The sequence below is a fragment of the Schistocerca gregaria genome, chromosome 1, assembly GCF_023897955.1.
Source record: "Schistocerca gregaria isolate iqSchGreg1 chromosome 1, iqSchGreg1.2, whole genome shotgun sequence".
Lineage (NCBI taxonomy): Eukaryota > Metazoa > Arthropoda > Insecta > Orthoptera > Acrididae > Schistocerca > Schistocerca gregaria.
In genome coordinates, this window is record NC_064920.1 from 659,095,917 (window position 1) to 659,119,376 (window position 23,460).

The 23,460-nt window shown below is 44.1% G+C and overlaps 1 protein-coding gene across 1 annotated transcript in view; it reads right to left on the minus strand.

Moving 5' to 3' along the window:
* Positions 1–23,460, minus strand: part of LOC126267385 (uncharacterized) — a 319,133-nt gene that overhangs the window by 287,915 nt on the left and 7,758 nt on the right. The gene's annotated exons all lie outside the window — the stretch shown is intronic.

The window sequence follows — 23,460 nt, forward strand, 5'->3', positions numbered from 1 at the left end:
GGACGTGCTGCACTCTCGAGGTTGAAGAGGACGTTCTTCATGACGTACGCAGGTCACAGCTCATTGTTTCCGCTGTGTGCATAGTAAGAAGTGGGAGATTTGAAAGTGGTCTGACCCTCAAACTGATTTTACGTCCAAACGATACATTTCTGGACATGGGTGCTTTGTCAAAACTTCATCCAAAAATTTCCCTTTACAATTCCTAGAAGCCTGCAATACGAGTTTAGAATCTCTTTGTATATAAAGGGTGAGGCACTTAAAATTGTTTGTCGGAGTATTTGGCAAAATAAACATTAGAAGTGATGATAAGCGTTGTTCACCTCGAGGAGGAACGTCCCTGAACATAACGCTCGGTCCTCCTGCACCACCAATGAGGACGAAAAGTAGGGGGGGGAGGGGAGATTACGTTCAAATCCTAAATAGGGACCCCTATTTTTTATTGCCGTTTTGGGTTTTCCATGAAGAAATATATAACTTTTTTACGAAACGTTTCTTTCCTTTCATGATAGAATTCAAATCTGCATTAAAAAATTGGGGTCCCAATTTAAGATTTCCAAGTCACGAACCACCACCCCACCGCCCCCGGTGGTGGTGCATGGAGAGGTCGAGTGATATGTTAATGGATGTCCCTCGAATTGAACAGCATTTATTACAATTTTTTTTGATCCGACGTGTATTTCGCCAGATATTCCGACAAACAGCTTTAAATGTGTGGTGGTCAAAAAATATCTGAAACGCTTGTAGGGATGATGATGATGTTCGGTTTGTGGGGCGCTCAACTGTGCGGTCATTAGCGCTCGTACAAAGTCCCAATTTTTATACACGCCAATTTTTTCACACTCTAATCCTGCCTCGGGCATGGATGTGTGTGATGTCCTTAGGTTGGTTAGGTTTAAATAGTTCTAAGTTTAGGGGGCTGATGACCTCCGATGTTAAGTCCCATAGTGCTCAGAGCCATTTGAACCATTTGAACAAGTGGCGAGATTGTGATCTTGTTTGTCCTAACAAGCCAGAACAGCAATACAGCGCCCCTTTTCTTGAGGTGCGGTACTGTCTCAGGTGATGGTCATGGTTCAAGCGTCTGCAGAGCAATGTGTGCGGCGCCTGTAATTCCCTATGGCGGGCACGCAGCCAGCGGTCTGTTGGTAAATCGCAGTTACTCTCGACAGAGCCCTGAAACCTCGACAGATTCCAGCGTGTGACACTCCCAGCTCGTGGTCTCGCGGTAGCTGTGTTATTGCGTTGTTGTTTTTGTATTCTCCACGTGGCTACTGCTCACGTAGGCTGTGGAAGTGCAAGTAATATATTCCAACAGACCGCTGGAAACTATGTTGCAGCATGTCACAACTTAACGTTACTTAGTGGTCTTTATCAGTCAACGTAAGTACTTCTTATATTTCATTTTTAACACTGTGTAACTTTATTTTTAATGCCAGCGTATTTCATATTGAGACAATGTTCACTTTCAATATGTTTGAAATTCGGAAATTTGTGGTAAGGTTTTATGGGACCAAACAGCTGAGGTCTTCGGTACCTAAGCTTACACATCACTTAATCTAACTTAAACTAACTTGCCCATGCCCGAGGAAGGACTCGAACCTCCGACTGGGGAAGGCCCGCCGACCGTGACAAGGCGCCTTAGACAGCGCGACTACCCCGCGCGGCCCAGTGGGCTTGGAAATGAGGAAATGTTGAAACAGCAATCGTAGTAATTAATATTTCCAACAGCCGTAAGAGGAATGATTGCATTGAGTAATTACATAAATCACAATGAAATGAATACCTCTAGCTGCATACAGGCGTTGACATAAGTCAACGGGGACACTTGAAAATAAGTGCCCCGCGATTCCTGCGTACATGGCAGATCTCATGTTTTTTCCATTGTTTATCGTTGTGCTTGGTCGTTGCGAACGTCCGTTCAAGGTCGTTTTTTTATCCTTCCACTCAGTTTTTTTTTATTACAGAGGCCAACCGGCCAACGCTGAGCTACCGTGACGGCGTTTTATTGGAGAGGGGGAAGGGGGGGGGGGGGGGATTGGGCGGGATTGTTGGCCGTGGCCAGCGAAATGGTACAGTCGCGGCATTTGCCTGGAATGACTAAGGAAACCACTGAAACCTCAGTCAAGACTGCCGAACTGGGAACTGAACCCAGGTCCTCTCGAATACCGCTCACCCACCAGGCTCGGCGTCCATCTGAGCCACCGAGGACACAGAGAATAGTGCGACTGTAGGAACTTATCTCTGGCACGTCTCCCGTAAAACCTTCATTCGCAACTTATTATGCCGCACTATATTCTTAGTGCCCCTGCTCATTATACTGATTACTTGCGGCTTTACTGCCGGATCCCGTGATATATATATATATTTTGTGGAGCCAGTCACAAAAATAATTTTTTGGGCAACTGAATTCTAAATTCATATTGTTTTCACAGCGCGAATGGGCTAAAAACATTAGTTAGTAATTTTATGGAAAAACGGAAATGACAGTTACTTAAAAAAACAGTATCTCAAAATCGTACTTGTACATGTTACAAAACGACACATGCAGATTGTATAATTTGATAAGGCAGCAGAGCGAACATACCAATTTTAGAAACATAAAAATTTTAGTGAAACTTTATCATTGAATACTTCTGGTTGACGTGCAGCTCACGTCGTAGAGAAGGATGGATTACAATAGATTTTTGTGTATAACGGATTTTATTGTGAAAAACTGCTAATATAGGTGCATCTGATAGTAATTTAAATTAGCTGATTTGACTGACATTGCATGTGAGGTGTGTATACATCACCCGTCGCTCTCCTTGTTGATTATTCTACTTAAACGTTTTTGACAAGGTAGTTTCAAGTTAGGTAAACTGTAACATAGTAGATGTACTGGAGCTTCAAGATATAATTTATTAGTGACGTATTTCAGTGACACTGATAACTGTTCAGTACAAATTATGTTACATTGATTATTAATTATACTATATTAATTTTTTGTTATTATATTATTTAATAGAGGTAATTTTACTAGATTTTTGTCTTAATATATCTTGTAAAATTAATTTTTTAATCATAGTTTATTAGAAATGTAACTGGATTATAATTTTTTTATTTAAGTCTATTAAAATATTTGTGTTTATCATGCTTTTTGTAGCAGTATGTATCGAAATCTTACTATTTATTTACTTATCTCGATCTAGGTTCATTTACAATTAATTCAAAATTAATGTGTCATAATTGTTGTTGTGATCTTCAGTCCAGAGATTGGCTTGATGCAGCTCTCCATGCTACTCTATCCTATGCAAGCTTCTTCATATGCCAGTACCTACTGCATCCTACATCCTTCTGAATCTACTTCGTGTATTCAACTCTTGCCCTCCCTTTACGATTTTTACCCTCCACGCTGCCCTCCAACACTAAATTGGTGATCCGTTGATTCCTCATAGTGTCGTACCAACCGATCCCTTCTTCTAGTCAAACTGTGCCATGAATTTCTCTTCTCCCCCAATTCTATTCAATACCTCCTCATTAGTTATGTGATCTATACATCTAATCTTCAGCATTCTTCTGTGAGCCGTGGTAAAAATTGCTGTTTTGAACAGCTCGCCGCAGCGCGTAGTGTGAATCAGTCGTCCTCCGTTTCTGGCGGTGACGCTGCTGTGCCAATTGCAGCTTTGGTGTCTCTCTCTAGTGGGAAAGGGAAAAGGCTGCCTGTTCACGTGCATTTAAGGGGCGCTATGAGCTGGCCAGGCAATGATCAGTTGGTCAGCTTGGTCAGTGTGGGGCAGTCAGTGTCTGTCTGTCGTCCGGAGTGCTAGTATGTGTTAGGCCGCCAGTCTGCTCCAGTTTGTCATTGGCGGTTGAATAGATCGGATGGTCGGTCGCGCACTGGGACACAAGATGCCTTGTCCGTCTTGAGCGTCGGCGCGTGTGAGGTCGACACGTCAGTTCAGTGGGCCGCGCCGTATAGCGGGAGGTAGTGGCTTCGCGGCCGACACGAGAGCAACAGGAGCCAACCCACGACACCCACGACGCCGGTCTAGCCGGCGTGAGCTGCGACGCCGTGAGACGGGACATCGGCGCACTTTCCTGCGTCCGTTGAAGCGGCTGGCAGCGGATGGTAGGGGAGAGCGTTTTGGGGTGCTGCGCCAGGTCTTCGCCAGACATCGCAGTTTATTAGAAGTTAAGTGATTCGTGATATGTTGTTTCATTTACTTGTTAAATTCTACTTGTTTTCTTGGTCAGTCTCTCGTTCCCAGCTTGCTCGTCTGTCTCCCGTCCGTATTTGTTAGGCAGTTAGTGTCTGTCCGTCTGTCAGTCTGTCGGTTTGCCGTACGTTAATAGCTGCCTCGGTCATGTTTGTCGGATTCGGTGTTAACGAATTTATTGCTTGAAGTGTAACGGCCGAATTCCTGAAAAATGTTTTTTATCTTACCTATCATCTTGAGAGGCGGTATATGTGTAATGTAGAGCATGTTTGGCCAACCTTGTAAATTTAATAAGTAAGACTGCATTTCATGGGTTTTTATTTAAATGGTCATTTTTTAAAATCAATTTGCATCTTCGGTGGAAAGTTAATATTTTAATGTTAGTGTTTTGTACCATTTCCATGCCTCCTACGGGGTGCACAGTTTATATGCTTGTGTGAGTTGTTAAAATTTTTTGTTTAAAGTAATCTGGTGTGTTGCAGATTTGCACCAGCGTAGTCTTTCAGAGGTTGTTGCGAGTGGTCGTGACTACAGCCGTGTCAGAAGGGAGCGCAACGTTCTCAGCCCGAAAGCTCATACGGTCAAAAATTTGTTCTTTATGCCTCTGAATAAATTGTAACTTGATATTTAGAGGGTTCTTTCTGATTATAATTTTAAATCTGTTTCTAAAAAAAAAAGCTTTTAGGAATAACATTTCCATTCGTTGAAATAAATTTGATCTGTTTTCATCAGTTACCCACTGGCAACTACTTCCACGCTCACGTAGTGTGATTAAATGTGTTAATGTTCATTATGAATCGCTAGTAAATAAAGCAAATTCACGGTCCATTCTGTAGCACCACATTTGGAAAGCTTCTATTCTCTTCTTGTCTAAACTATTTACTGTCTACGTGTCACTTCCATACATGGCTACTCTCCTTACAAATACTTTCAGTAAAGACTTCCTGACACTTAAATCTATACTGGATGTTCACAAATTTCTCTTCTTCAGGAGCGCTCTCCTTGCCCTTGCCAGCATTCCATTATCCTCGTTTTGCTTTTTTTGGAGTCCATCTTATATCCTCCTTTCAAGACATGTTCATTCCGTTCAACTGCTCTTCCAGGTCCTTTGCTGTATTATTAAATTAATTGTAGAACTGAAATATTGTTTTGCTAGAGATTTAATTTATTAAGAAAAATTTTATTGTTACAGTTCATTTGTTTTTATTTAATTTTTTAAAGTGGAAATACGGACTTCTTTATTCTTGAGGGGATAAGGTCTGAAGTTTATAACCTACAATTTGTTTAGTTTAAGATAAAATAGTAAGCATTAAACCCGCTATCTTTAAAATTTCATTTTAGTTACTTATTTTAAAGTTTGATTTTACAATTATTTTAGCTTCTTTAAAATATAGTGGAGTTAAAAAATGCAGGGATAAAATTAATCATTTGAAAAGTAATGCTCGAAACAAGGTCGATGAACAAGAGTATGTATAGACCCTGTGTCAGATAAATTTTTATTTTATTTTCTGAATTTATATTAGTTAGGTATAGTGTGTCCATAACATTACTAACTGGTGCTCGAACAGTTGCAGTAGACGCGGCTACATGACGGTGACCGGGCATTAGAAAAACTGCCCTGCGGCGTGCGCACCTGTTGCGGCAGCTGCGTCTGTACCACTGTGGATCTCCACGCGAAATGCAGTGTCCTGCCGGATACTATGGAAAAATCCTGTCACGCTAGAACACAGACGGAACAGGTGCGGAAACACGTGTTCCCAAACCTACAAACGTTTTCGTACTCCACAGCTTCAAGTACGTTTCGTTTCCCGGCGAGATTTACCGAGCAGGTACGAGGACATTTAAGAGTTACATTGCAAACTGTAACGTATTACACGATGTTTGAAATGGAAAATCTCGGGAATAGTTTATTCGAAAGTGAGTCAGAACTGCTCTATTATTGTCAACCACAGCGATGAATGCTTCTTGAAGGTGCGCAACGTAATCAGTCTCGGGGTGGAAAAACAGATGGTCATGTGACATCAGATTTCGCTGTTTAGTGGAGTGTGTCATTCTCTGTACTGCGTGTGGGTACCATCTACTTGTGACCTATACACCACAGTAAATAGTCGAAACATACATATGTTGTTATTGTTACTGAATAACATCGTTCAAATCAAGTCCAATAAGTTCAGTTACGAAAATAAGGAGGGAAGGTAGCTAAAGGTGGGTTTACTTCCCATCGCCAAAGAAGTCAAGAATGATATGGATGAGGAAGGGAATTGGCTGTGTTGTTTCCAATGAAATCATGGTATTATTTATGTGAAAGGAGAGAAAATCAAAATAAGGAGAACTGAGATTGCAATCGCTGACGGCAGCCCGAAATGAAGCAGCGACCTTTATCAATCCGAGCGCCTTCAGAAATTTACCGAGACGTGTCGGCTGGACCATAATATGTACATCGCTTGGGATTCGTACACCGCCTCCAAATCATCCTAATACTTTCCACCGACAGTATCCAAATAACAAAAGAGGAATACACTTCAACTTCAATAAGCGAATAACTTAAACAAAAACATCATCCTCAGTTTTCCGGCGAAACAAATATAGCTCATTGACTTCAATGAAAATATAGCCAAGTTCATTTCGCTCGCTGAATACCAGTCTTCAACTAGCTACTGGGCTCCATGACCTAATTTATTTCCGTCTACTAAGCAGCTGCACACTCGCTGATAGGCAACACTAGCCTACAAGAACAGAACAACTTCATTCTAAATCCTTTAACACACTTTAGGATTCTCTGTGTTCCGTACTGATGAGATATAACTCGGTTGATCACGAAGGATTACTTTCTCTCGATTCCTAAAACACACTATGGAAACAACACCTTCACCGCAGAGCGTATGCGACTTTTACACCTTCTAACCAGCCGAGTTCCGGCCACAACCCATTTAGGAGTACGAAGAAAGTTACACCGACGGTTTCCGAGCTGGGAGAAACCTCCCGCTACCCCCCTGCCCCCACCATACTTACCATGACGTACACAACAGCCTCGAAGCGAGCAAACAAGCGCGGCCTACATCTTCATCTATACACCTACATCGCTGCTCTGTAAATCACACTTACGTGCCTCGCATAGGCTTCATCGAACCACCTTCACACTAATTTTTTGTTATACTACTCTAGAACAGTGCACAGAAAAAACGATCTCCTACACTAATGGCCATTAAAATTGCTACACCACGTAGATGAAATGCTACAGACGCGAAATTTAACCAACAGGAAGAAGATGCTGTGAAATGAAAATGATTAGCTTTTCAGAGCATTCACACAAGGTTGGCGCCGGTGGCGACACCTACAACGAGTTGACATGAGGAAAGTTTCCAACCGATTTCTCATACACAAACAGCACATAACCGGCGTTGCCTGGTGAAACGTTGTTTTGATGCCTCGTGTAAGGAGGAGAAATGCGTACCATTACGTTTACGACTTTGATAAAAGCTGCGTTGTAGTCTATCGAGATTGCGGTTTATCGTATCGCGACATTGCTGCTAGCATGGACTCTTAGCTCGGAGACCTAGGCTGCGGTTACCATTGACGCTTCATTACAGACTCGAGAACCTGCGATGGTGTACTCAACGACGAACCTGGGTGTACGAATAGCAAAACGTCATTTTTTCGGATGAATCCAGGTTCTGTTTATAGCATCACGACGGTCGCATCCGTGTTTGGCGACATTGTGGTGAACGCACATTGGAAGCGTGTATTCGTCATCGCCATAATGGAGTATCACCCGGCGTGATGGTAAGGGGTGCCATTGGTTACACCTCTTGTTCGCATTGACGGCACTTTTAACAGTGGATGTTACATTTGAGATGTGTTACGACCCTACATTTCAGCAGGACAATGCACGACCGCATGTTGCAGGTCCTGTACGGGTCTTTCTGGATACAGAAAATATTCGACTGCTTCCTGGCCAGCACATTCTCAAGATCTCCCAACAATTGAAAACGTCTGGTCAATGGTGGCCGAGCAACTGACGCGTCACAATACGCCAGTCACTACTCTTGATGAACTTTGGTATCGTGTTGAAGCTGCATGGGCAGCTATGCCTGTACACGCCATCCAAGATCTGTTTGACTCAATGCCCAGTCGTATCAAGGCCGTTATTACGGCCAGAGATGGATTTTTCTGGGTTGTGCTTTCTCAGGACCTATGCACCCAAATGGCGTGAAAATGTAATCACATGTCAGTTCTAGTGTAATATATTTGTCCAATGAATACCCGTTTATCATCTGCATTTCTTCTTGGTGTAGGAATTTTAATGGCCATTAGTGCATATACTTCCATGAATGTTGATGATCGTTTCTCCCTACGAAGGTCGGCGTCAACAAAATATTTTCGCGTTCGGAGGAGAAAGTTGGTGATTGAAATTTCGTGCGAAGATCCCGCCGCAACTAGAAACGCCTTTATTTTGATTATGTCCACCCCAAATCCTGTACCATGTCCATGACACTCTGTCTCCTATTTCTCGATAGTACAAAACGTGCCGCTCTACTTTGGAGTATCTCGACAGAATGGTGTGTTACAACTTTATAACGGAATGTACGGAAAAACGGAAACATCTGTATGTAGACAAAGGTAGGGTTTAGCAAGGCCGACAACAGGTATTGAACATACAGTGTTGCGAAAAATACGATGTTGGCGCTGTGTTGTGATCATAAAAGTAAGACCTCAGGCTGTTTCGGGGGAATTTAGCGTAGTTTTGACGTCTAGTGGGCTGTAGAAGTTGGCGGAGACCGGCGCCTCGACGAAGTTTGCAGAAGCAGGCGGCGGTGGCGGGCCTGCGGTATTAGCTGCGAGTCGTTAATCAGCTGCTCCAGAGGCCGCGTCCCGCCTCCCGCCTCCCGCCTCCCGCTGCGCCGCGACGCCCAAAGTTTTACGCAAAGACGCCGAAGCCAATACGCAGCCAGCTTGCCAGACGTCCGAGCGGCTGCCAAGACTCGGAGGCTTGTGCAATTAATCTAGTTCTCATTTCTTGACTGTGGCTACTTACCACCTTGTAATGCTTCTACAACTGATAGTGATAAAGCGACATCATTTATGTCGTTCTGATTTGTTCTTCAACGAGGCTAAATTTTGTCAGAAATCTTGCTGCACGCGTTACCATTTTTCTTTTTCATCGTCCAAACCCGTCTGAAATTTCAGACTATTGACTGACTTTTTAGTCTTGCAGTCTTCCCTCCGAAATTCTGATTTATATGGGTTGTATTTCTAAACAATGTTCACGTTGCTTCAACCGCGATCAAGTGAGAAATCCAGTTGCTATAGGAGAGTCAAAAGCGCGAAAAATGCTTGTCTCTCGACGCATATACTGCTTACCTGATGCACAGAAAGTACGAATCATAATGATTTTTGTCATAAAAAATTGTGTTTTATTGATCACACCATACATTTCGGACCCTATGGGACAATAATCTGGTGCAAATCGAATCATGCAGTGTTTACATTTGCTCTTGAGCGACGCGACGTAAATTTTACGCTATTTTTCTGAGAATATTAGATGTTCAGTTTCGAAATATGCAAATCAAACAAAAGAAAATACGATTCACGAATTTCGAAGTTTAATATCTAACCTTCAAAAGCAGGAAATTACACTTCACATCACTTTGCTTAAGCACAGACGTGAATAACGCATTTAACGATTAGGACCTGATTAGGGACCCGCAGCATCCGAAATCATCGTGTGATGTAATAAAACACAAATTCTTTTGTGACTGAAGACATTATTTATACTTCTCGTGTACTGAAAAGAATTGCATTCAAAACTGCAACATATGGATAAAACTAGGTTTACCTAATATGTGAGATAAATGATATCAGCATCTAACCATTCTTACGATTGTGGTAGAGGAGCTTGCTTGAGAAACCTCAACGACATTCAACACTATTCAAGTACGACACGTACTATTTTATAATGCCATTTGATATATCAGTTCCTTTGAGGCCGTACTTCAGTAGTTACAGATTAAAAGAAACTTAATTATGAAATCTTTTGCGACTGTTGAAAATCTTTATTTTGAACAAATCATTCACGCTCGATTTCAAAGCAAAAGTTTCCTCTACAACAATTCGTTTACAGACTGCTTAAAAGAAAGGAAGCTTCTGAGCAACTGTAGAAAACTTGATTTCAGATCATATTTTTTGTTTCAGCGGTATCTTATTGAAAATGTCGTATAATACACTGAAGAGCCAAAGAAACTGGTACACCTGCCTAACATCGTGAAGGCCCCTGCGGCCTTGGTGGCCAGGGGAAGTGTTCCTGGAGCCACTCTGTAGCAATTCTGGAAGTACGGGGTGTCGCATTGTCCTGCTGGAATTTCCCGAGCCCGTCGGAATGCTCAATATACATGAATAGACGCAGGTGATCAGACAGGATGCTTAAGTACGTGTCACCTGTCAGAGTCATATACAGGGTGAGACATCTAACGTTACGGCTGGATATATTTCGTAAACCACATCAAATACTGACGAATCGATTCCACACACCGAACGTGAGGAGAGGGGCTAGTGTAATTGTTTAATTCAAACCATACAAAAATGCACGGAAGTATGTTTTTTAACACAAACCTACGTTTTTTTAAATGGAACCACGTTAGTTTTGTTAGCACATCAGAACATACAAACAAATACGTAATCAGTGCCGTTTGTTGCATTGTAAAATGTTAATTACATCCGGAGATATTGTAACCTAAAGTTGACGCTTGACTACCACTCCTCCGCTGTTCGATCGTGTGTATCGGAGAGCACCGAATTACGTAGGGATCCAAAGGGAACTGTGATGGACCTTATGTACAGAAGAGACTGGAAGAGCACATTACGTCCACATGCTAACACCTTTTTATTGGTCTTTTTCACTGACGCACATGTACATTACCATGAGGAGTTAGGTACACGTACACACGTGGTTTCCGTTTTCTATTACGGAGTGGAATAGAATGTGCCCTGACATGTCAGGCCGATAGATGTTCAATGTGGTGGCCATCATGTGCCGTGTGTACCGTGAAGTGCATACAATCCCAGAGGATATGAAACAACGTATTGTGGCAGCCTGCGGCGACATTACACCAAATGTACTGCGGCGTGTACGACATTCATTACGCCAGAGATTGCAATTGTGTGCAACAATCCCTTTGGATCCCTACGTAATTCGGTGCTCTCCGATACACACGATCGAGCAGCGGAGGAGTGGTACTCAAGCGTCAACTTTAGGTTACAATATCTCTGGATGTAATTAACATTTTACAATGCAACACATTGGCACTGATTACGTATTTGTTTGTATGTTCTGATGTGCTAACAAAACTAACAGGGTTCGATTTAAAAAAAAGTAGGTTTGTGTTAAAAAACATACTTCCGTGCATTTTTGTATGATTTGTATTAACCAATTACACTAGCCCCTCTCCTCACGTTCGGTCTGTGGAATCGGTTCGTCAGTATTTGATGCGGTTTACGAAATATATCCAGCGGTAATGTTAGGTGACTCAACCTGTATAGACGTACCAGTGGTCCCATATCACTCCAACTGCAAACGCCCCACGCCATTACTCAGCCTCCACCAGCATGAACAGTCCGCTGCTGACAAGCAGGGTCCATGGATTCATAAAGTTGTCTCCATACCCGTACTATGCAGTATGTTTTCAGTCATCAACAGTCGAATGTCGGTGTTGACGGGCCCAGACGATGCGTAAGGCTTTGTGTCGTGCAGTCGTCAAGAGTACACGAGTGGTCCTTCGTCTCCGAAAGCCCATATCGATGATATTCCGTCGAATGGCTCACACGCTGACACTTGTTGATGCGCCAACAATTAAATCTGCAGCAATTTGCGGAAGGGTTGCACTTCTGCCACGTTTCTTCGATTCTTCGATTCTATTCAGTCGTCGTTGGTTCCGTTCTTGCAGGATATTTTTCCGGTCACAGTGATGACGGAGATATGATGTTTTACCTGATTCATGATGTTAACGGTACACTCGCGAAATTGTAGTACAGGAAAATCCCCACTTCATCGCTATCTCAGAGATGCTGTGTCCCATTGCTCGTACGCCGACTATAGCACCACATTCAAACTCACTCCAATCTTGATAATCTGCCATTGCAGCACCAGTAACCTTAATGTTGTTATCAGACCCGGTAGAGTATTTAAGTGGCATGAACTGCTTGAGACGTTAAGTCACCACCTAGAAGGATTCGGAAATGCCATGTACATGTGTGGAACAGCATAAGTAGCACCTGACAGAGATTGCAATCCAGAGTCTGCAATTTTGCGGTTAGCCGAATCACGCATTATTTAAATTTGTAGGACATTCGGATGTGACAAGGGGCCGCTGTGGAACTGTATGGGAACGTGAGAGGAGGCATACTAATCGTCAAAATTCCAGCTGATCACGGGTGTGACCATCACACTTGAGGATCGCAGTGTTGTGCACGAAGTATATCGTAAGCACATCCCATTTCCACATGCCTTCCGAGAGCAAGAGGTGGACTCTCTCTCACATTCTGTGTCATACTATCCGAATGATCAGAGGCTGGCAGCAGCTGGACTAGGAAATTACCGTCGCATTCGTGGGCTGCCGTTAAAACCAAAACACAGGACGACAGGTCTGGAGTAGTACCGTGACGGGGAACCATGGACTTCCGATGAATAGCATCGCACTATGTTTATTGGTAGCTCGTTGTTTTGCGCTGCCCTGAAAGGCCGTCGTCGGTGAGTAAGGCGGCGTCCTGGGGAGCCGTCCCATCCTTCCAGTGTTTTGGAGATGCATGTCTTTGCTAGTACTGGCGTCCTGGTGTGGAGATAGCGAGTATAACTTTAGGTCAGGGGTGGTAATGATCGAAGCAACTTTTCGGCACAACACCACACCCGGACATCGTTAATCTTCTTGGGTTACCTGTCAAGCGACAGTTTCGTGGTGCCATTTTTCAACAGGACAATGGTGGTCCGACTTGTCACTTGTCTCTATGAGCTTGTCTGCGTGATTTTGAAATAATACAGTAGCCAGCAAGATCCTTAGATCTGAGCGCGATAGAAAATGCGTGGGACCAGCTCGAATGTCAAATTGATCTCAGTGCCACTTTGCAAGATATCACAGCAGATGTGGACCATCCTGCTGCAGGAGGCAATTTTAGTGCCTTTCCAACCGAATCACTGCATGTACCTGGGCCAGTGAGGGTGAAACTACTGATAAGGGAGTTTTTACTGCTATGTTCTTTATAAATTTGTTTTGTAATCCCAGAAGTAACATCACATATCCTCTCAACACCTAAGGGTTTATTTTCTTTGTCAGTGTTAACACCTAGATGACTGAAATATGAACGTGACAGTGAACTGGACAACCTACAATGCAACCAACGTAAAACAGTCGACCTAGCAGACGTTGGTATGGGTTTTCTTCATAGACGTAGTTAGTGCTATCGTTATTTTTCATTTTGTAGTAAAGATGGAGAAATCCTAGGGAATTGGCTTTGTCTGATAATTACCATATAGGGCCTGTGGGACTATTAAACAATGAGGAATATAGGTGGCTAAATAACTTCTGTTCGTGGGAGATAGTCCAGGAAACACAGCAATACCTATGAAAGTCTTAAGTAAACATGCTGTTGTATGCCTAGGAAGTTTGTAGAGTTGTTTTTCAGTAAAATATTAGAAAAAAAGCAACCCGCCTCTAAGTGGGAGTGCATATGTAAATAAGATGGACGAAGGTAAGAGAAAATGTTCCAGGAAGAATGTGTTTTTGGGTAAAAAGCGATCTTATTTTTCATCGTAGTTCTGTTTCAGATCAACGCACTTTGTCCAAAAGGACGCCATGTGAGCAAATTCGATATCTGAGTCAAAGCGTTTCAAGCCTAAAATTCAGAAAACAAAACACTCTCTAAACAGGGCTTGAAGGCCCAACGGTACCGACCAGCGTCTATGTCATCCTCAGACCTTAGGCGTCACTGCAAACGGATACGGAGGGACATGCGCTCAGCACACCGCTCTGCCGACTGTTATCAGTTTTCGTGATCAGTGGCGCTACTTTTCAGTCAGATAGCTCCTCAGTTTGTCTTACAAGGGCTGCCTTACAAGGGCTGAGGGCACTCTGTATGCCAACAGCACTCGGCAGATCCAGACGGTGACCCTTCCAAGTTATAGCCAAGCACAACAGTGCTTAACTTCGGTGATCTAGAGGGAACCGGTATTACTGCAGTGGTAAGGCATTTAGCAGCCTCAAATACACCTACTGAATAAAATCGCAACACAAAGAAAACAAGAAATGTAGAGTAATTAAATTTCAGGAATACTTTTGCCTGTGTAACGTATATCAGTGATTAACAATTTCAGTGATTAACAGTGCGGGATCACAGGGTAATGTAAGTGAGAGATAAGCCATTGGAAATGTGAACTGCTTGTATATTAATAACTGGTGAACTGCCATAATGTTGAATGTAAGCACACAAACGTGCATGCATTGTGTTGGGCAGGTGCCGTATGTCTGTTTGTGGGATGGAGTTCTATGTGTGTTGCTCTTGGTCGGTCAGTAGAGGAATGATTGGTTAATGCTGGTTGCAGATGACGATGGAGCTGTCGTCCGACGATGTTCCATATGAGTTCGAGGGGGGGACATGCCGATAGAACAGATGATGATGGTGATGTTTGGTTTGTGGGGCGCTCAAGTGACCGGTTATCAGTGCCTATACAAATTTCCAACCTTTGCTCAGTCCAATCGCGTCACATTCATGAATGATGATCTCGAGGCAGGTATCGATAGGACACCCCAAGGCAACATACCAACACTCTGTAGAGCATTTGGGGTTACAACAGCGGTACGTGGGTGAGCGTTATCCTGTTGAAAACATCTTCTGGAATGCTCTTCATGAATGGCAGAGCAGCAGGTCGATCCACCAGATTTACCTACACATCTGCTGTCAGGGTGATGGGATAACCACGAGAATGCTTCTTCTTTCACACAAAATTGTACCCCAGACCATAACACCAGGTTAGGTCCAGTGTGTTTAACACACGGACAGGTTGGTTGCAGGCTCTCAATTGGCCTCTTTCTAACCAGAACACGGCAATCACCGGCAACGAGGTAGATTCAGATTTAATCAGAAAAAACAATAGACGTCCACACTGCCCTCTAATGAGCTCTCGCTTGACACCACTGAAGTCGCAAATAGCGGTGGATATGTGTCAGTGGAATGCACGATACAGAGCGTCTGGCTCAAAGCTGTCCTTGAAGTAGCCGATTTGTAACAGTTCGTTGTGTCACTTGGATACTAACTGCTGCTCAGATTTTTGCTACAGATGCAGTGCGATGCGCCAGAATCATACAGCGAACGCGATAGTCTTCCCTCTCGGTAGTGGCACGTGGCCGTCCGGAGCCTGGTTTTCTTGCGCAGTACATTCTCGTGATCACCTCTGAGAGCAATCACGTACAGTGCTACACCCTGTCAAATCTTTCTGCGATATCTTGGAAGAAATATCCAGACCTAGTTCAAACTCAGTGTCATCGTAAAGGCATTCTTGACTAAAATCAACTTACCACGCCCAGTCACAAAGGGTAACTATTGCCCACGACCATTACAGCGTGCATTTAAAGCAAACCTGATATGCATCGTCATAGTTGCGCTACTAACAACACTTATGCGACTGGCGCGAAATTTGAATAGACGTCGTATTTCAGATGCCATATTTCAGATGTAGAAACATGCCTACCAACTTTCCTTTATGTCACAAAACTCCGTGTTGTAATTTTCTCCGTCTGCGTATCTTCAGCTTTGGCAACAAAGGACATTGGCGTTTGCCAGAGTTTGTGAGCAGCTTTGACAGTCCAATTAACTCAGGTTTTAAATCAGCTAAATGCATTAGTCAGAAAGTACACTGATTTGAACAGATGTGAATTTCATCGAGAATTACGTAATATGTGGCAGGTTTCTTTTTATCCTCTTCACTGTAATTAACAAAAGAAATTTCTTTTTATAGCCTTTAACTCATCTTTTTTGGTGTAGAGCCACCAGAGTCTGAAGATTATCTTGATTACTGTTTTGCCTATGCAGTGAAGCGAAGCATGCAAAATCTCATCAACAGTAATAAATCGGCTCATACCGTCAATAGTAGCATCTTTAAATATCCAGTCCTCATTAAGTAATTCGTTCCTGCCCTTGTTTTTCGCTGGCATTCACGAAATACGAAACGTAATTTCTGCATAGTTTTCTCATAGTTATATGTTCATTTAAAATGAGCACCTCTCAATGTTTTCAGCAGCGCCTGCAGTTTCGGCTTATTCCTTATGGCCAAGGGTGAACTGAGACGCTCATTTCTTAACTCTTGAAAGTAAATGATCAGATTTTATACAGCTTCACCAACTTTCACGAACTTCTGTTGATGATAAAACGTCCAAAGCGATTTTATGACGCCTAAGTGTTCGAAGTCATTACTTGAATGAAATACATACCGAACGACTACTTTAAAGAAAGGCGTGTAAACATAAGTATTACATAAACGAAGTGGACGGTTGTTTCTAAGATATGTGGATGCAAAATTCATGCATAAATACGTCAACTCTGCACCAGAAACAAACGTATTTCACCTGTTCATTGTACACTGTCTGGTCACTTATTTATGATACTTTCATTTTCCACACTGCCGGAAGACCTTGGTTTGTTTCGAAATACACTAAAAAACTAAAGGACTTTTAGTAAAAACCTTACAAATAATTATCTGCCTGTATCACGCTTTCTTTATCCACACTGATTTCGTCAGATTTCCAGAACATGACAGAAATGCAAGGGAAACGACAATAGAGTGTCACGTCAAACAGTACTCAAAGTACCATGATGTGTGCAGACATCGATTACGTCAGTCTGCCGAAAGGCGTAACATATACGGAAAAATTAAATGCGAAATAGACGTTTCATTTTGTACATTGCTTCTTCATGGTCACAAACCGTATAACGACATTCCGTCTTCCATTATCAAAACTTAGTCAGGAAGTGACTTTTGGCTGTGGGCGATCGGTCGCTTTGGCTGTGGTCAAATCTGAGGGTACACCATCCCAGAAACTATCAGTGAAGGACTTGATTCTCCACGGATCCTCCACGACCACCGACCAGTGTTCACACACCAATGAAGGACATGCACTGTGAGTGTGGATGTAACGTGCAGGTTGACCATACCTACTCACTGAAGAAATCTCGTAAGCCCCAGAATCCAATCCAAGTCCTATTTAACCCATTTCTCTTATTGTGTTTGACGAATCACAGCCCAGGTTAACAGTAAATGCAAAATAAAATTGGGTACAAAATAAAACATTACATGCACCTTAAGATATGCAACCCAACTTAAGACATCCTTAAGGACTGTGACGGTTCTCTCTCTCTCTCTCCCTCTATCTCTTTCTTTCTCTCTCTCTCTCTTCTTTATATTGGTTCTCTTCACGTAAGGTTACCCTATAATTTTAAAATAATCCAATTTATTTCATATGCTTATCTTTCATCCTCATACCACTAAAAACGCCTATTAGCTTGCTCACAAATTGAGTTTATAAAACAAAATCTACGCCGTTATTATGTTAAATATTCAGCGGATGAAAAATTTGAAGTGAGATTTTACATTGGCTGTCCTGCCCTTAAATGAGATTTGGTGAGATTTTGCCGCACCCTTGTCAGCATGAGCTCACGTATGTATCCACCTGGGGTGGATGTTGTAAGACGGATAGCCTATCTGAAGCTGTATTAACTATTTTCTGGACCAATGTTATCTTGCTAAGTAGTCCATAAATCCACATACAATTTTGGGGTAATCGTCTTGCTGTCTGACCAGGAGCTATCTGTGGACCTGAAGGAGTCTCAGATACTGTAGTCACTACAACGAGAGAAGAGCCCTAACATTCAGAGTGGGCTCGGCTTATCTCGGCTACTTCGTGCGTGTACCTCACTCAGTCATGTGAAACGATTTTGTACACATGTCTGTGGCAACGCAGATCGTTAAAACTCTATTTTCTCAGTCACATGACTTCGGTGCTGCAGGCAGCCTTGAGCCCTCCAGTTACAAGTTCACAAGAGCCCTCCTGGATGTCAGAGCTCTTCTTTAGCCTTACGGAGTACAGCGAATCCCACAATGCGGTTACTGGCCCATCGTATACCTGTCATAATTATGACCAGTTGCTGGAACCCAGAGTATACGCCGGCCGGAGTGGCCGAGCGGTTCTAGGCGCTACAGTAGGGAACCGCGCGACCGCTATGGTGGCAGGTTCGAATCCTGCCTTGGGCATGGATGTGTGTGATGTCCTTCGGTTGGATAGGTTTAAGAAGTTCTAAGTTCTAGGGGACTGATGACCTCAGAAGTTAAGTCCAATAGTGCTCAGAGCCATTTGAACCAGAGTATGTGCTGCTTGTTACACAAACTCCTTGATTACAAAAGTCGTAGGACAGCGCTATGCAGATATATAGAGATGACGGTACTATCGCTTACAGAAGCTATCAAAAGGTAGTTCATTGACTGAGCTGTCATTTGTGCTTATGTGATTCATGTGCAGAGGTTTCCGACTTGATTATGGCCGCACGATATCAATTACCAGACTTCGAACGCAGAAAGTTAGTTGGAGGTATACGAATAGTACATTCGATTTCGGAAATCGTTAGGGTTCAAATGGCTCTGAGCACTATGGGACTTAACATCTGTGGTCATCAGGCCTTTAGAACTTAGAACTAATTAAACCTAACTAACCTAAGGACATCACACACATCCATGCCCGAGGCAGGATTCGAACCTGCGACCGTAGCAGTCGCGCGGTTCCGGACTGAGCGCCTGAACCGCTAGACCACTGAGGCCGGCAATCGTTAGGGAATTCAGTATTCCGAGATCCACAGTATTCAGAATGTGTGCAGAATACCAAATTTCAGGTATTACCTCTCAGCAAGGACAACGCAGTGACCGACGGGCTTTATTTAATGATCGAGATCAGTGTCGTTTGCGTAGAGTTGTCGATGCCAACAGACGAGCAACAGTCAGTGAAATAACCGTAGAAATCAATGTGGGACGTACGACGAACGTATCCGTTAGGACAGACAGCCTATGGTAGCAGACCACCGACACGAGTGCCTTTGATAACAGCACGACATCGCCTGCAACACCTCACCTGGGCTAGTGACCAGATTGGTTGGACCCTAGGCGACTGGAAAACCGTGGCACGGTCAACTAAGTCTCGATTTCACTTTGTAAGGGCTGGTAGTAGGGTTTGAGTGTGGCGCAGACCCCACAAAGCCATGAACCCAAACTGACAAGGCACTGTGCGCTTCAATCCCGTCTCCGGCTATCCTGATTTAAGTTTTCCGTGATTTCCCTAAATTGCTTCAGGCAAATGCCGTGATGGTTCCTTTGAAAGGGCACGGCCGATTTCCTTCCCTATCCTTCCCTAACCCGAGCTTGCGCTCCGTCTCTAAAGACCTAGTTGTCGACGGGACGTTAAACACTAACCACCACCACCAAGGCACTGTGCAAGCTGTTGGTGGCTCCATAATTGAGAGAGTTGTGTTCACACGGAATGGTATTGGTCCTCTGCTCCAACTATACCGATCATTGACTTAGAAACCATTTGAAGCGATTCAAGGACTTCATGTTCACAAACGACGGTGAAATTTTTACGGGAAGATCATTCTGGATAGCTCGAGTGAATGACTTGTCCACTAATCCATCGAACATTTGCGGGACATAACTGAGAGGTAGGTCATTTCGCGCACAAAACCTTGCACCGACAACAATTTCGCAGTTATGGACAGCTATAGAGGTTGCATGGTTCTGCAGGGGACTTCCAATGACGTGTTCAGTCCATGCCACGTGGAGTTGCTGCAGTAAGCTGGGCAAAAGGACGTCCGACACGTTCTTAGGAGCTATCCCATGACTCGTCAACTCAGAGTAATAGCAACAGGACGGACGCTGCTACAACTCGCCGCGTGTCTGGAAGAGGCGATCGAATTGGTGCCCCACATATTCATCTCGGTCAATATTTTCTCTCTTTCCTAGGGTTTATTCCATCGTAGAGGGTACACAGTTCTGATGATTCATGAAATTCATTTTTTTAAACTTTTGTAGCTGTGTCCTCTATCTGGCGCCACAATCGTCAGTTGAACGAAAGGACGGAAGTCGCTTGTGTCGTCTGTCTTTGAATCGTGTAGATTCTATTCTATGCCTTATGGTATTTCTATGTACTGTATTTTCTGAGGCGGGGTTTGAGAACCAGCCCAGCATTTTCCTGAACAAGTGTGGAAAACCACCTAAACCCACACTCACTCTAGTCGATCTAACAGACTGTTGTTGTTGTTGTGGTCTTCAGTCCCGAGACTGGTGTGATGCAGCTCTCCATGCCACTCTATCCTGTGCAAGCCTCTTCATCTCCCAGTACCTACTGCAACCTACATCCTTCTGAATCTGCTTAGTGTATTCATCTCTTGGTCTCCCTCTACGATTTTTACCCTCCACTCTGCCCTCCAATACTGAATTGGTGATCCATTGATGCCTCAGAACATGTCATAGCAACCAATCCCTTCTTCTAGTCAAGTTGTGCCACAACTTCTCCCCAATCCTATTCAATACCCCCTCTTTAGTTATGTGATCTACCCATTTAACAGACTAACGGTAACTATCTACCAGTTAGTACGTATCGTACTTCCAAGAGCGTGGTTGGAAGTAATATCTTCCTGAAATAACCCCTTATCCATAGGGAAGCAACCCATGTAATGGGGACATGATTTCCACAGATAGATTCTTAAAAAAATCTCTCGGAAGTGTTTTACACGTGTGGTACATTTCCTGGAGATTGCTACAGAAAGTTTCCCCACATCATAAAGCGACTACAGTACTTCTGAGTACGGTCGCATGCTGCGCACTGGTCGAGTTTAGAGGCAATACCGAGTGGGGTGAGGCGTGTATGGGAATTTGGATTCAGGAGGGAGGCGTGGGAGGGCAGTCCATGCAGTTGTGCAAAGTCGCGGTGCTAGGATGGCCTGGTGGTTAGAGCATCTGCCTAGTGAGCGGGATCCCCCCGTTAGAATCCCGGCCTCGGCACTGATTTTAATTCGTCGCTTCAGTCTGCGTATGCATAAAGCGACTCGTCGGTGTAAGTTTGGAACGGCGTTCAGTGGCACCAGCTCGTCCACCTGCTCGCTTGCAACAGCCACGGGCAGCCAGCCCTCTGCCCGGTAACTCTTTGGTTTTGTCCGGAAGGCCGTTTTGAAGCGTCAGCGGCGCGTTCAGCAGTTCGCCAAATTCCTGGGCGGCAGCTGCGCTACTGTGAAAAATTGAGAGCTTACACGGAGTGAGAGGCGAGCTGGCCAGGGCAGCAAAACAAGTCGGCAGCCCCTCCTGGCAGCCGTACTTGTACTGCGCCGCGGCACTACAAACAGCTGCTGCCTGCGACGTGCCGACAGCTGCCGCTGGTAATGGCGTGGCACTCCGTTTCGCAACTAAGCACTTACTCTCTTCATACGGCACTACCTGGCTGTGAGCGTGTCGGGAGCCTTCACATTAACACAAACCGTGCTCGCGACAACGTCGTAACTGCCAGAAAAGACCTGCTCCTGCTGGACGGTGATACGTCGGCGTGGCGTGGTTCAAAAGTGGCGGAAAGAAGTGAAAGCCAATAATGTGAAAATCTGACAGTAGCGCAACGCAGTTTGCACAGTAATGGACGTATAGGAGAGAACTTTCTTGAAATAATGAACTTACTTACAGAATTATTGTTAAAGAGATAGGGATTAACGACAGCTTGGCTAGCGAGCCAGGGTGTGAATCGGACGTTCATAAAACCTACGATACCCCCTTAAAATATCCTCCACAGAAGGGGACGCAACGCTGGGCTTTAATGGAAAATCGATCCGCCCACGGCACAACAGCCCGATGTACACTACTGGCCATTAAAATTGCTACACCAAGAAGAAATGCAGATGACAAACGGGTATTCATTGGATAAATATATTATACTAGAAGTAACATGTGATTACATTTTACGCAATTTGGGTGCATAGATCCTGAGAAATCAGTACCCAGAACAACCATCTCTGGCCGTAATAGCGACCTTGATACGCCTGGGCATTTAGTCAAACAGAGTTTGGATGGCTTGTACAGGTACAGCTGCCGTGCAGCTTCAACACGATATCATAGTCCATCAAGAGCAGTGACTGGCGTATGGTGACGAGCCAGTTGCTCGGCCACCATTGACCAGCCGTTTTCGATTGGGGAGAGATCTATAGAATGTGCTGGCCAAGACAGCAGTCGAATATTTTCTGTATCCAGAAAGGCCCTTACAGGACGTGCAACATGCAATCGTGCATTATCCTGCTAAAATGTAAAGTTTCGCAGGGATCGAATAATGGGTAGAGTTAGGGGTCGTAACACATTTTAAATGTAACGTCCACTGTTCAAAGTGCCGTCAATGCGAACAAGAGGTGACCGAGACATGTAATCAATGTAATCCATACCATCACGCCGGGTGATACGCCAGTATGGCGATGACGACTACACGCATCCAATGTGCGTTCACTGCGATGTCGCCAAACACGGGTGCAACCATTATGATGCTGTAAATAGAACCTGCATTTAACGGAAAAAATGACGTTTTGCCATTCGTGCACCCAGGTTCGTCGTTGAGTACACCATCGCAGGCGCTCCTGTCTGTGATGCAACGTCAAGGGGAACCCAGCCATGGTCTCCGAGCTGACAGTCCATGCTGCTGCAAACGTCGTCGAACTGTTCATGCAGATGGTTGTTGCCTTGCAAACGTCCCCATCTGTTGACGCAGGGATCGAGACGTGGCTGCACGATCCGTTACAGCCATGCGGATAAGATGCCTGTCATCTCGACTGCTGGTGATACGAGGCGTTGGGATCCAGCACGGCGTTCCGTATTACCCTCCTGAACCCACCGATTCCATATTCTGCTAACAGTCATTGGATCTCGACCAACGCGAGCAGCAATGTTGCGATACGATAAACCGCAGTCGCGATAGGCTACAATCCGACCTTTATCAAAGTCGGAAATGTGATGGTACTTATTTCTCCTCCTTACACGAGGCATCACAACAATGTTTCAACAGGCAACGCCGGTTAACTGCTGTTTGTGTACGAGAAATCGGTTGGAAACGTTCCTCATGTCAGCACGTTGTAGGTGTCGCCACCTGAAAAGCTAATCATTTGCATATCACAGCATCTTCTTCCTGTCGCTTAAATTTCGCGTCTGTAGCACGTCATC